We start from the raw sequence: 14,524 nt of genomic DNA on the forward strand, positions 1-14,524 counted from the left end.
GATCGATCTCCCCACATAGGGGATCGATCACCTAAAGAACAGATCAATCCCCTCAAGCAAGAGATCGATCGGGTAAAACTTTTTAGGCACAAATTTGTGCCTTCTCCAACGTGAACCAATCGATCCCCTCAAGCAAGGGATCGATCGGTTCTAGGCGCAAGAACTCCAACGGCTACTTTTCGGTGCTTTCAACGGGCATTTCTTCACTCCAAGCTTCCCCAACGGTTAGTTCATCAATTTTTCTATAAATGGGGTACTCCAACACACCAAGAAGACTGAGGAATCAAGAAAGCAAGAGTTAACAAGCAATATTTTCATTCCCTCAAATAATCAAGAGTTTTTAGAGCTTCAAAGTCTATATCTTTGTATTTATTGTATCCAAACTATTTTTGTTGTTCATTCATCATTCTCTTGTCTATACCATTGTGTATTTCAAATTAGCAAACACCCAGCCTTTAAGAGGTTTTTAGAGTTTGCAAAACACTTCATTTTTCTGTTTTGTGAGTTTGTAAGCTTAAAGAGGAGGAGAAGCTTGGTTGTAATCTTCAACATTCATAGTGGATTGAACTCCTTGGCAAGAAAAGTTAAGGGAGAGGACGTAGGTGCCTAAAAAAAGATCGAACCTCTATAAATCGTTGTGTTATATTCTCTATCTTTATCTCTTATTTACTTTCAATTATTAGGTTTAATTGTTTAGCAAAATTTGTGCTTATTGAATATTATTTTTGAAAACTTCACTAAAATCAATTCACTCCTCCTCTTGGTTTATTCCAAATCTTTGAGCTAACAAAGCTTTTTGACCGCAAAGCTTAAAGTTTTTATCCTATTTAATTTTGAGGTTACAGTGGAAAGCTTAAAACACTTTTAGAAGGGGGCTAAATGTTACTAAACAGGTGAACTTCACTTTAAAGTTTCATTCACTTTGAAGAATTAAAAGGCATAATAACTATATTTAATTTATAGTGTTTCATTCTTACGCTTAAACTGAATAGAAGTTAAAATCTTATAATTATAGAAAATTTTTTTTCAATCTCATAATTCTTTTCTAGGTTTTAGGTAATTTAACTTTGATTCTTCATACTTAAAAAATTCAAGTTAAGATGAACAAAACTTCAACTATTTTAAATTTAAGTAATATTTTGTACAATAGTATTTATTTAGAGTATAAAATAATAATGAAGTCAAGTTAAGATATTTTTATACAATTATATCAATTAAATAAATGTTTAACTAATTTATTTTAACATATATCTAGTTTTACTGAGTTGTAATTTTAGGGGATAAATATGGTTCTTACATTCTAATAAAATTCATTGGCTTAAAAAAATCACTTTCCTTTTTTTTTTTAAAATTCATTCGTACAATTATTTTTAAAATATAAAATTTAACAACTTTAAATTTTAATATTTATAATTTTTTTTATTTTTATAAATTACAATCTCTTTGATACTAAAAAATTTCATATATATAAAAGTAAAATGCCTATATTTCCACATAACCAAGAACCAATTACCTACCTCCAAACTCCAAATTGGGTTAAGACTCGGATCTACCGTAGTCTTGTTAAATTAATGAAATTAGAGAAAAAATTTAATACTATAATTAATATTGTAAGGATCAAGAGTATTTATGAGTGGAAATTGAGGGAAGAAGCGAATGAATATTATTGATGGGGGCCTCCCATGGGAGTTGGGCATTGTTCAGCAACTGACAATTATTTGAATGCCTGCAAATTGATATAGACAAGGGACTGCCAATTGCTGTTTTTTTATCACGTGTGAGAGTAGCCTGTTTTTCTACGTACGATGTGGTTGTTGTGGTGATTAAACATTTTGGAAGCCTTTTATTTTTAACAAAAAAAAAAAAAACCAAACAAAAATTGTACCAATTCGCCCCTCAAATCCATTATTATTGTCATCAATTTTTTTATCAACTTTAGGGAAATAAAATAATTCATCTTTTTTTTAGATGAACAAGTAATTAAGAAAATTATAGTATGAAAATGGTATTTGCGAACATGGAATAATGAAAATTCCATAAAATCCTTCTTTTTGTGGTAGCTTTTTTTTTTGTTTGGTCTAATTAATTCATCTGCGGTAGATTTACATTTGAAAGTTTGGCATTTTTATTTGTACTAATAATTAACTGAAATGATTATAAAATTATCCCCAATACAAAAAGTCTTAGAGAGAATAACTCAAAAGAAAAAAAAAATGAACTAGGGGGGGTTTATATTTTTATTGGGTAGTAAGTAAAAGGAAAATATTTGTGAGGTTGGGTAAGTAGAAATGAGAGTTATTGAAGGGTCCCATGAGACGTACTCGGCTGTTTTGTGCATTAAGGGCATGTGATAAATGGTGTAGAAATTGTAGCACTGAGTGAGAACTGACCACTGAGATGCAAAAAACAGAAGGAGAAAAGTAGTAATATTATCTGAATTTCTCTTACCTCTGAACGAGTGGCAGTGAATGATTTATGGAGCCTGGGGACAGCGCCTGTTTTGTACATGCAGTCGCCGCTCCTTATTCCCTTCGTCTTCGTCAACCAAATTTATCCTCCCAAAGCTCTCCACCTTTTTCCGTACTGTCTGGGTTCAATAGGGTTAATATTTGATGGAATGATACTGTATATGCACAGTTAACGAATTTTATGCGGCGATATTTTATTAATAAATAAAATTAAAAAATAATTATATTTTAAAAATAAAATATTTTATTAATTAATTAAATTTAAATAAATTTATTAATATTTATATTTAAAAAATAATTATTTTTAATTTTATTTATTAATAAAATTTTATCGTACGATCAATCGTTAATAAATAATATTTATATACCATCGGTTTATCTAATATTAACTTGTTCAATAATGGCTAACTTCTACACCGCACACTTTTAAACTTATAACCGGCTAACTTCTTTACCCGATTAAGTGATTAGTTTTTTTTTTTTTTTCTTGCCAGTGGTTTTAAAGCCAATTTATGATTTTTGTTGCGATTTCAAAGTCAAATTATATCGAGTGTGTATACAACAACATTACATACATATATATATTACGAAAAATTATATATGTTAGAATAATAATAATAAAGATATATTTCTTACTATTAATTAAAATCAAAACCTATGCATTTATTAATTAAATTTAATATTTTATTATTGTGAAAAACAAAATATTCTTTATCCTAATAAAATTTTACTCTTTTTAATATTATTTATATTTTAAGGTTTGTTTTATAGAAATACATGAAAATATTATCTAACAATATGATATTGGAAGTCCATAAAATTGATATTTTAAAAATAATTTAATATGTAATATTTATGCACAAGGGAGATTAATACAGCTAGTAATAATTATAGGTAAAACATAGAAGATTAAAAATGAATACCAATCTTAAATTTCTCAAAATATAAATCATCTCGTAGTAACATGAATTTTAAAATATCAAATGTGATTTGGAAATAGTTCAATTTATGGACGCTAACTTTAAAATAATTCAATATGTGTAATAATTCAAATTCAAAAAAATAACTCAATTTAAAACTACTTAAAACCATAGTATTTGATAAATACAATAACTCGAATAAGAAATTATCCAACTTGATAATAAGAGCGGATTAAGTTGGTATGAATTAAATAGTTCACTTATAGAATTTATGATTGATTCATGTTACTAATAGTCATCTTTGTAGATAATATATAAATCTATTGTAAGTTTTTACTAAAACTTGCGATATGTCTTGAACTAAAAAAAAGTAGTTTCCTTTCACCTAAACCTTTTTTACCAAAGAAAAAAAAAATCCAACCTAAACAACTTGAATTAAAAAAATACTAAAATATGCAAGATTTTATACTTTACATTTTTTTTCAAAATAAAATATGTTAAGGCATTGAAAAAATTAGAGAAAATGAGAAAATATTTTTTAAATTACAGTTTAACAGGAAAAAAAAAAAACCCTATATTAATGAGACAAGCATGATCAGTTGTAATTTAAAAGTTTTAGATTTAAAGATACGTGATACTTGTTCAGAGTGCAGTGCCATGCCTGCGAATGTGTTTTCACGTGGTTTCTTTGTTGGAAGTTGCTAATGTTAGAAAAATTTATAAGAAATATAAATAATAAAAATGAATTTTGGCTTTGAAATATGAAGAACATTTTAATAATTATGTCTTTAAGATATGATGAAACTTTAAAATTCTTTAAGCAAAGGTAATGAAAATGATTATGTATAAAGTTTCTTTTTATAGTTTTTGAACAATAATATCCTTTTGACCAATAGCCATGATAATTTTGTTTAAATATATTATAAAATTTTATGTTTAAACATTTATTTTAAAATAATAATTATAACTTTTGCTATTAACTATTACATATAAATATTTAAACAAATTTAAATAGTTATAATTCTTTTATTATTAATTATTATTAAATAAATTAACAATTTGTTCAAAATATAATTATTCATGAATATTTAATATAAAAATTAAATCTATTCAATAAAATAAAAATTTTCAATCTAATATCTTATGTACAACATTCTAAACTAGTACATAGCTTTAAAAAATTTGTACAAGAAATATGGAAATTATGGACTCTATACCGGTGTTCTTCTAGCTCAAGTATCCTATCTGAGGCATCAAAGAAATGAATTTTCAACAAATACAATTGGCCGCTTCCGGATGGCAAGTAGTTGGATAATAATTACAAAACAAGCAATAATGCAATTCACCTGGCCACTCAGACCACAACTTGGTCCTTTTTTGGGTACAAAAGATTTTAGACCACACAATTTCATCCCATAAATTCTATTCATTTTCTCACGTGAATTTTAAATGTTTAATATAAAAAAATTTTAACATAAAATAAAAAATTAAATATATTAAAATTTAAATCTTAATCTTTCAAGATGCTATCTTTTCAATGATTGCATGAACCTTGCAATCTTCTATTCCAAAATCTCAAGCTTCAATCAAATATGCATTACTTGTTATCCGATGTCCATCTTTAAATCCCAAAATACTCTCCCAGTCAGAGTCTCTTTTTGACAAACCTACACAAAATTTTCTACAGGCTGGTCTGCTCAATAATGAAATAAAGAGTGATATCAAGTGGAAAGACTATAAAAAAGAATGAGTTGAAGGAGTAATCCTTTTATTAGGTGCAAGGTATTTCCATTTTGCAAGCTGGCAGAATGACCTATAATCTTTATAAAAAAATTGTGAAGATATGCATATACCATTTCGAAAACAATTGCCATGCTTGCTCTGTCATCTTGTCCATTTGAAATCTTGATGGTTCAATCAAAGTAGTTCGGCCTAGTTTAGTGATGTTTTCTCAGTTTAGAAAAGCTCGATTTGAAAAGTGTGTTTAAAAATGTGATTAGAAAAATGTAATTTAAAAATTTTAAATATTTAATACTATTGTAAAAAAAGGTTGTTTGTTTAAATATCCAAAATATATGTATAAAATAATAAAAAATTAAAATTATAGGAATAAAAAATAATTTTACCTTTCAAAGTGTTTTTTAACCGCAACACACCTCTAAAAACTTTTGCGTTTGGTTTGCAAAACCAAGCTTTTTTTTTACCGCAAAGCTTAAGTTTTTCATCCTGTTTAATATTAAGGTTACGGTGGAAAGAGGAAAACACTTTTAGAAGGGGGCTAAATGTTACTAAACAGGTGAAATGCACTTTAGAGTTTCATGCACTTTCAAGAATTAGAAGGCATAATGACTATATTTAGTTTATAGTGCTTCATTCTTACAATTAAACTGGATAGAAGTTGAGATTTTTTAGGAAAATTTTTTCAATCTCATAATTTTTTTCTAGGTTATAGGTAATTTATCATGATTCTTCGTCGACTTTCAACGGCAAAGTCAAGATTTCAAGTTAGAGAGAGTCAAATTAAAATCAAATTCGTAACTTAAAATTTTTTATTTAGCATATAATAAGTTATTATTTTATCAAAAATTATAAAAATATATCTAAAATATAACGTTCCATACATGTAATCATAAACAACATATATAAAAAATTCAAGTTAAGATAAACAAAAATTCAACTATATTAACTAATTATTTTAAATTTTAAGTAACATTTTATATAGTAGTATTTATTACAAAACTAAAAACATATATTTTATATTTTCGTATTGATATAAATTTTAACAGGTAATTTTTATATAAAATATGATATAAATATATAATTTAGTAATATTTTTCATAACATAAATACATAAATTATTAAATATAATTAAAAATAAGAGAGAAAAAAAAATTGTACCAAGTCATCGTTCTTGTGAATTATTATTACCACCTTGGCCCGCTAGTAGCAACTAGATAAAAAAGAGAAACAAAAATTGTTCCAAGCCGTTGCTCAAGTCAATTATTATTGCCACCTTGGCCAGCTAGTAGCAACTAAATAAAAAAGAGAAACAAGACTTGTACCAAATCGTTGCTCAAGTCAATTATTATTGCAACCTTCGCCAGCTATGAGCAACTAAATGAAAAAGAGAGACAAATGTTGTACCAAGTTGTCGCTCAAGTCAATTATTATTGCGACCTTGGCCCGCTACTAGCAACTAAACAAAGAGAGAAACAAAAATTGTATCAAGTCATCGCTCAAGTAAATTATTATTGCCACCAAAATTTTTTATCAATTTCAGAAAAACCAAGTAATTCATCCTCTTTTCAGAAGAACAAGTAAGTCTCATTTCTTAAATTTTTTGCAAATTAATTAAGAAAATGATAGTATGAAAATGGTATATGCAAACATGAAATAATGGAAATTTCATAAAATCTTTTCTTAAGTGGTAGCTTTTCTCCGTTTGGGTCATATTAATTCATCTGTGGTAGGCTCACTTTTGAAAGTTTGGCATTTCTATTTGTAATAATAATTAACCTGGTTTGCTGCAATTCGCAGAAGAAAGTGATGGCGGACGACCTTGTTTCGATTAACATAACTGAAATGATTGCAACATTATCCCCAATACAACCTGAACGTTGCATTTGTAAAGTGCCTAATTATCTTCGCAAGGTAGATGAGGAGGCCTATGAACCACGGTAACTTGCAGTCGGTCCTTACCACCGCGGTAAGGTTCACTTAGAAGCAATGGAAGTGCATAAGCTTCGGTACCTTAAAAAGCTACTGGAAGAAAGAGAGGAGATCAATGATGTCTCAAAATATGTTAAGGCAATGAGAGAATTAGGGATAAGAGCTCGCAATTGCTATACAGACCCTGTAAATCTTGAATCAGACGATTTCGTTAAAATGATGCTCCTCGATGGTTGCTTTATTGTTCAGCTAATTCGGATGCATTTTGACATTTCATTGAGGGTGGACAATGACCCCATTTTTAAGGAGACTGGTTCGAGTTACTACTTACGCCGTGATTTGTTATTACTTGAAAATCAAATACCCTTCTTTGTTGTATTGGATTTACTTGGGATGATTGGGATTTTTGACAAGGAAGATTTCATTATAGAAAGTTTGGAATTCTTCAAGGACACATTACCAGATTTAAGGTTTTTTGAAGAAGGTGTAAAGTCAATCGGTGAAATCAGACATCTACTGGACTTGATACATGAAAACTGGCGTCCTTCACCTATAGAAATTGAGGCCCATCGAAATATGGAAGGAATGGATGTCAGGCTCACACGTTGTGCCACGGAACTCAAATAGGCTGGAATCAAGTTCAAAAAGGTGGAGGGAGATAGCTTGTTTGATATTAAGTATGAAAAAGGGACTCTGAAAATCCCAACCTTGAAAATCGATGACCACACAAATTATTTGCTTCAAAATCTCATTGCCCTGGAGCAGCTTTTCCCGTGCGAAGATATAAATCGTATCACGGATTATGCTTTATTCATGGACTGTCTTATTAACTCAGCAAAAGATGTGGAAATACTCACACACTGTGAAATTGTTGACAACCGTTTAAGTGATGATAAAGCAGTTGCTACAATGTTTAATAGGCTTATTGACTCAGTAGCCTACTCCACAACCCACTACTACTACCGTGAAGTATTTAACAAAGTGAACGCATATCGCAGAAGACGCCGGAACAAACGGCTTGCCAACTTGAATCACAACTATTTCAACTGTCCTTGGGCACTTATTTCCTTTTTTGCTGCTGCAGTCATCGTTCTACTTACCCTCATGCAAACCATATTTTCTGGAATTGCTCTTTAAAAGTAAGAAAATATACTCTGTTTTATTATGTATCATATATTATACGTAAATTACATGAAAATACTTTTTAAAATACAATTATTTGCTGTGAGTGATGTGAACTGATTATTACAAGTTAGTACCACTTATCTTTAGTGTAATATTAGTTTTAGAGTGATTCGAAAGTAATTGATTATTGCTTGCCGCTTTTACCTAAGACTTGATCTTGCTATTTTGTTGGAACTAATAGTGACAGTCACGCTTATACCCACTTTTCATCACTCGGGCTCTTAAATGGCCACGTCAACTCCCACTTAAAATTTGAGACGGGCAACTTTTAATAACAGGTTTTCATTTTTAAAATATCTTTAATGTCTTTCTCTGACTTGGATAAAAACTATGAGAAACTACTTGGAGGGAAGTTCAAAAGTTGGCGTAGATAGGAAAGCAAGTCTCCCCATTTCTCCCAAACTGTAACTTATCTTTTTTAAACTACAAGGGAACGTGAGGCTTTTTGTTCTTAATTATGCAGGAGATTGAAGATATGATCCTTCCAGGGGCCGATCTTCCTGCTCTGTTGATTCTGTTGTTGCTTGTATCAAGGAGGTAATTCAACTAAGGATTTGTAACTCCTCTCAGCAAGTCATGTCCTCTAGGAACTATAGTTTCTTTTTTTCTTGGGGACTTATTAGTTAAGTGTTTTGTAACTTTGTAATGTTTCAGTTGCACAAGTTTGTAGCAAACTTGGTTTGCTTTTAGGATAATAAAACGCATTTATAAAAAAAAAAATCCTTCAATTAGGTGCAATGTATTATCATTTTGCAAGCTGGTAGAATGAATTATAATCTTTATAAAAAGAAAATGTGAAGGTATATCCCATTTTGAAAACAATTGCCTTGCTTACTTTGTGTAGACACTTTACTTTATCTGGAGATTTTTTTAAATTTATTGGGTTTCGAATTTTAATTTTAATTGTGTAATTGAGTCTTAATTGAAAAGTGAATTTTAGACCCATAGATTAGGTCCTAAAATTTATTTATATTTTAATTTTTTAGTTTAATTTTTGTTTTTTATTCAAAAGAGTCAAAGTTAATTTGTAAAAAAAAAAGGTAAAAATAAAAAAGAAAAAATATAGGATTTTGCATGAAAAATCTTGGATTCAATTCAACTTTTGGATTCTATCTCAAATTTTAACTTTAATGATTGAATAATTTTGGAAAGATTTGGAGCTTAATCTATTGAATAAGGAAAGATTGCATAGAGAATAAAATTTAGAGAGAAATCTAAGATTCGGTTGAATTAATATATTTCAAATCGAAAGGGATTCAATCCTTATATAAGGACTTTGAATCTAAGATAAAAAGGGGGGCATCATAGCAATTCACTTCAAAATCAAACAAAGGTCATCAAAAAGAGAGAAAATTTGGGTAAAGTTTTGAATCAACAAGAAAGAAGAAATCAAGCAAAAAATTTGCAAGAAGATTCAATTGGAGTTTTTGGAAGAAAGGTTAATATTTATAGTAGAAAGCATCAAGTTTTGAAAGGTGAAAATTGTTGAAACCCATAATTCATTGAGGTAATGTTTGTTGTCTTTTTTTTTTATATAATTTTTACATAACTTTTATAATATTTAATTGCTTACTCTTATTTTTATATTTATTACATGGTATTTATTTTTGTATGAATTTGCACGACTAAAGTTATATTTGCACAATTTATATACTATTATTTGCATGATTATAGATTTAATTGCATGTTTATTTGCATGATTTATATATTTTATTTGCATAATTATATATTAAATTGCATGTTTATTATATGTTTATATATTTAATTGCATGTCTATTTGCGTGATTATTAATTTATTTATTGGTGTGATTGTATGATTATTAATATATTTATTTCCATAGTTATATATTTTTATAATTATTATTGCATAATTTTATATTTATTGCATGATAAGATATTATATGTTATTGCATAATTAATATTATATTTGAATGATATTTAATTGCATGTTTCTATATTTATTGTGTGCATAATTGCATGATTATACATAATTACTAATATATTTGTGCGCTTATATTTGATTTCATGATTATATACTTGCATGAATGGTTATTAATATATTTGTATGGTATTTTGTATTTGCATGATAATATATTTGCATGATATTATATATTTACATGATTGTTATTATTACATGATAATTAATCTATTTGCATGACACTCTTGCATGAATATTTTAGTATAATCTAGGCATGATATTACATGATATTTGGTATGATTTATAGTATTATATTATTGCATGATCATTTTTGCATGGTATGATTTTATATTATTGCATGATTTATTGCATGGTATGCTTTAATATTTATTGCATGATTACATGATTGCTTGATATTTTGATTGAATTTTTGTATCACCATGTTTTGTAAATAAATAAAAAGATTGAAATTGATTTATCTGCATGATAAGACCATCTTTGACAAGGCTTAAATTAGATAACACATAATTAACTTGGTACCAATTTTGGGTGTAAAGGGATGCTAATACCTTCCCTGCATATAACCGACTCCCGAACCTTAGTTTTATTAATGTAGACTAGAACCCATTCTTTTTAGAGACCTTCAACTTAGGCTTAGGATAACCTTAAAAGGGATAGATTCATATAGGTGGCTAATCACACATAGGTAAAAAAGATTGGTGGCGACTCCATATTTTTTTAGTCTAATAGGTAGGTTCTCCCAACCTGAACATTATGACAGTTTGGTGACTCCGTTGAAGACATTAGAGAGTCAAGCCATTAGTTATTTATGTGTTATCTTAAGCCTTGCATTCATAGTTTTTGCTATGTAATTATTTGTGATCTTTATGTAGACTAACCTATTTGTTTGTGATTTCTTATTTGTTTGTTTTGCAGATTTTTTTTTTCATACCTCTCTATTTGATTACTTGGCATGCCTTTTTACACTCACTATACTTGCATTCATGCATAAGCTTTATACCTAGGCTTCATTCTTTATTAGGAGGGAGTAAGTACTTACACTCTCGTAAAGTGATAACTTTCGTGTGAGCTAGCAAAAACTCCCACTCAAATTGAATTTTTTTTCGTTTGAGCCTACAATGGTGGGCGAGGATAGGGTGCCCTACTAGTCTATAATGGACGATGATATCGGGAATAGTTTGGGAGCCTTTAAATTGTCAAGCCTTTGAACCGAGCATGTACATGAACCCTAAAGATCCAAACCTAGGCTAGAGCCCTGCCCTCCCTTTAATTAAAAAAAAACCTAAATTGGACATATGATGGAACAGTTATTATTCTTGTAAATTTATGTTATTCATTGTATATATTTTTTCACACTAACCTTTTATATTTTGTTATTCCTTTTATATATTATATTATGTTAACTAACCCTCTTTTCTCTACTTCATTGTGCATGCATGCATCATTAGATTTACATAATGAGTGATTGCCACAAAACAATATTAACAAAAAGAATTTTAATTACATCTATGGAGAGCCTATCAAAGTTTCCTATGTGTCTGAAAAGGAAGTTTGATGAAGCTTTGCTTGAAGGAGGTGATTGTTTACCAGCCAATTATGTAACTACTTTGCCTGCCAAAATGCATCTCAATCTTAAACAAAATGATCTTAGCGATTTGGTTAGTATTTGGAACCAATGGAGTATCACTACCAAGGAGATATTCTAAAAGAAGTTTAGGGACCTTGCATTACTTATTTCAGTCCTTGTTGATTATCAGTTTATTAAGGCCATGGTTTAATTTTAGGACCTTTCATATCGCTACTTTGTGTTCAATGAGGTTGATATGGTTTCAACTATTGAAGAATATTCAACTATCCTTCACTTGGATCTCCATAATCCTGAAAAGGTATATTGAAAAAATAAAAAGATTAGCTACCAAAAAATGCTAGCTCAAATGATGGCTATAGATGTCCAAATTGTTAATAATTGGGTAAAAGAAAAAGGAGAAAGTGTTGGTATTCCTTGGTCCATTGTTCATGACTTTATATACAAATATTTTGGAACTGAAAGAGGAATGGATTTGGGCATTGGCTTTATATAGGATGATGGTATTTTCAAAAGTAATTGGTTATATTGATGTTGTAGTGGTGAATTTCTTTGATTAACTTGATTACCAAATTAGCCTTATTCTTGTAATTTTGGATGAGGCTATTAGATCTTTAAATCATTGTCATCGAAATGGAGAGGACTATTTTACTGGATGTGCTTAATTGTTAACCATTCAAATGAAAAGTCATATCGAAAATAATAATGGTAAATTTTGCAACCCAAATTTCAGTACAAGCACTCCCATCAAAGAATTTTGTGAAAATGAATGGCCTATACAAAAATTCAAGGAAGCATGGATCTTATTTTTACGCAAGCTCACTAGCCAAGATGCGATATGGAAAGCTCTTTAGATGCCTTATGGACCAGTGTTATATAGTTGTGAAGATAAGCTTTGGGTTCCTCTTTTAGGCCTTTAGGGTGCAATGAGTTATTTTCCCATCATCGTGCAAAGACAATAACTATGAACAATTATCCTAGCCACTTTTGGACTTAGTAAAATGGAGTTTTCATATGTTGAAATTGATGCATCCATAAAGATAGCTAAAGCCCTACAATCTTGGAATTTACCTCAAAAGGAAAATAAGAGAAGACCCTCAAATGAGGTTACCCTTAAGTATTTTATGTGGCACATTAGGTAAGGTAAAGACATTATAATCCATGAAGAAGCAACTCCAAATGGCCTAATGAAATCACCCCCTATTGATCTCTTATTGGTAGTGAAAACTACTTAAAGAAAGCTCTAAGTTGAAAAAGATGAATTGGAGCTTGAAAACAAAATGCTAAAAAGGGAGTTAGAGGGAATAATGGACAAAAAGGTTCAATCACTTAGACAACAAAAGGATAAATGGAAAAATATTTTTTCTAATCTTAACATCACTCAGTCATTCACCAATCATGAGTTAGCTCGATGTTTGAAACAAAATAGACAATTGCAAGCAAAGATGTAAGAAAAAGATAAAGCACTCATTGAAACAAAAAAGCACATTCAAATGCTTAATGGGGTAGTGGTTGAAATTGGAATACAAATGGGTGTTGTGAATGAAAAGTGTGAATAAGCCAAAGAAGCTTATATGAGAAAGCATAACCAATTGAAGTGTTTGCTTGACCAAATCACTATGGTTACCTATAGAGCCAAGGACATGGTAGAAAAAGTTGAAGAAGGAAAGAAAAGGTACCACCAGTGGGAACAATTGGCCAAGAGCTACTAGCTTTTCTTAATGAAATGTAAGGCCAAGATTAATAAATTAGGGATTTCTTTTCACAATAAATTTTAGACTTTTTCATGGATGTAATATTGGATTTGGTTAGAAATAACTTTCAATTCAATAAAGATTTTCGTTGTTAACAATTGATTTGTGGTGAATCCTCTTTATTACATTCATCCGTCTATGTGTTCTTACATAAATATTTTTTCAAGTGCATGATAATAAGTCATCCTAATTTTTTAAAAAATTATGGTCAATTAAGGTTCAAGGATAGCTCAATCTTCAAACAATATGAGGTGTTATAACACTAGATATTAGGCAAGGATCATGGAAGAAGAAAATACTTTTCACTTTTAAAAGCTAGAAAAGTTACAAGAAGAACTAAATGGGCAATTGGAAACTATTACCAAACTATTGAAAAACATGAATAAGGAGAAAAAAGTGGTGAAAGAAATGGTGATACAAAATGAAGCTGATCCATTATATCCCCATAGTTTTGGCCTATGTTTGATGCATATATCTCAAGGGGTCCAATAACAAATGCCATTCACTGTAAACTATATCCATGTGCAAACTGACATGCCAACAACTGTTGCTCTTGTTCCCTTTACCCTCATTCTTGATATCAAGACACATGATCCTACACAAGTTTCGAATCTTGATAATCCCAAAGAGCAAGAAAAGCTAAAGATTGGCCTTGTTGAAACTAAAAAAAGCTTTAAAATCCAAAACCTGATATCATTAAAGAAACGTTTAGAGCTATCAAAAGAACATATTTTTATGGATCAATGGATGTTACTAGACTTCACCTAGTCCATGATATGGTGATTCCACCAAAATTTAAAAGTGCCTAAGCTCGAGAAGTATGATGAGACCAAATGCCCTATTACATATGTTATGATGTGCTATCACAAAATGGTTGCATATGCTCATAATGAGAAGTTGCTTATTCATATTTTCTAAGATAGTCTTACTGGTTTAGTTACTAAGTGATATGTGCAACTGGATAAAGCTTGCATTCATGATAGAGAGAACTTACAAAGGCTTTC

The 14,524-nt window shown here is 29.5% G+C and overlaps 1 pseudogene across 1 annotated transcript; it reads left to right on the plus strand.

Annotated features, from left to right (window-relative positions):
• Positions 1 to 6,511: 6,511 nt before the first annotated feature.
• LOC149511081 (UPF0481 protein At3g47200-like) lies at positions 6,512 to 8,478 on the plus strand (annotated as a pseudogene). The gene is made up of 2 exons (XR_016334765.1): positions 6,512 to 6,705; positions 6,926 to 8,478. The product of XR_016334765.1 is annotated as a UPF0481 protein At3g47200-like (transcript).
• The last annotated feature ends 6,046 nt before the right edge of the window (positions 8,479 to 14,524 follow it).

This window comes from Durio zibethinus, chromosome 27, assembly GCF_047325235.1.
Source record: "Durio zibethinus cultivar Kanyao isolate XHJ-2024 chromosome 27, ASM4732523v1, whole genome shotgun sequence".
Lineage (NCBI taxonomy): Eukaryota > Viridiplantae > Streptophyta > Magnoliopsida > Malvales > Malvaceae > Durio > Durio zibethinus.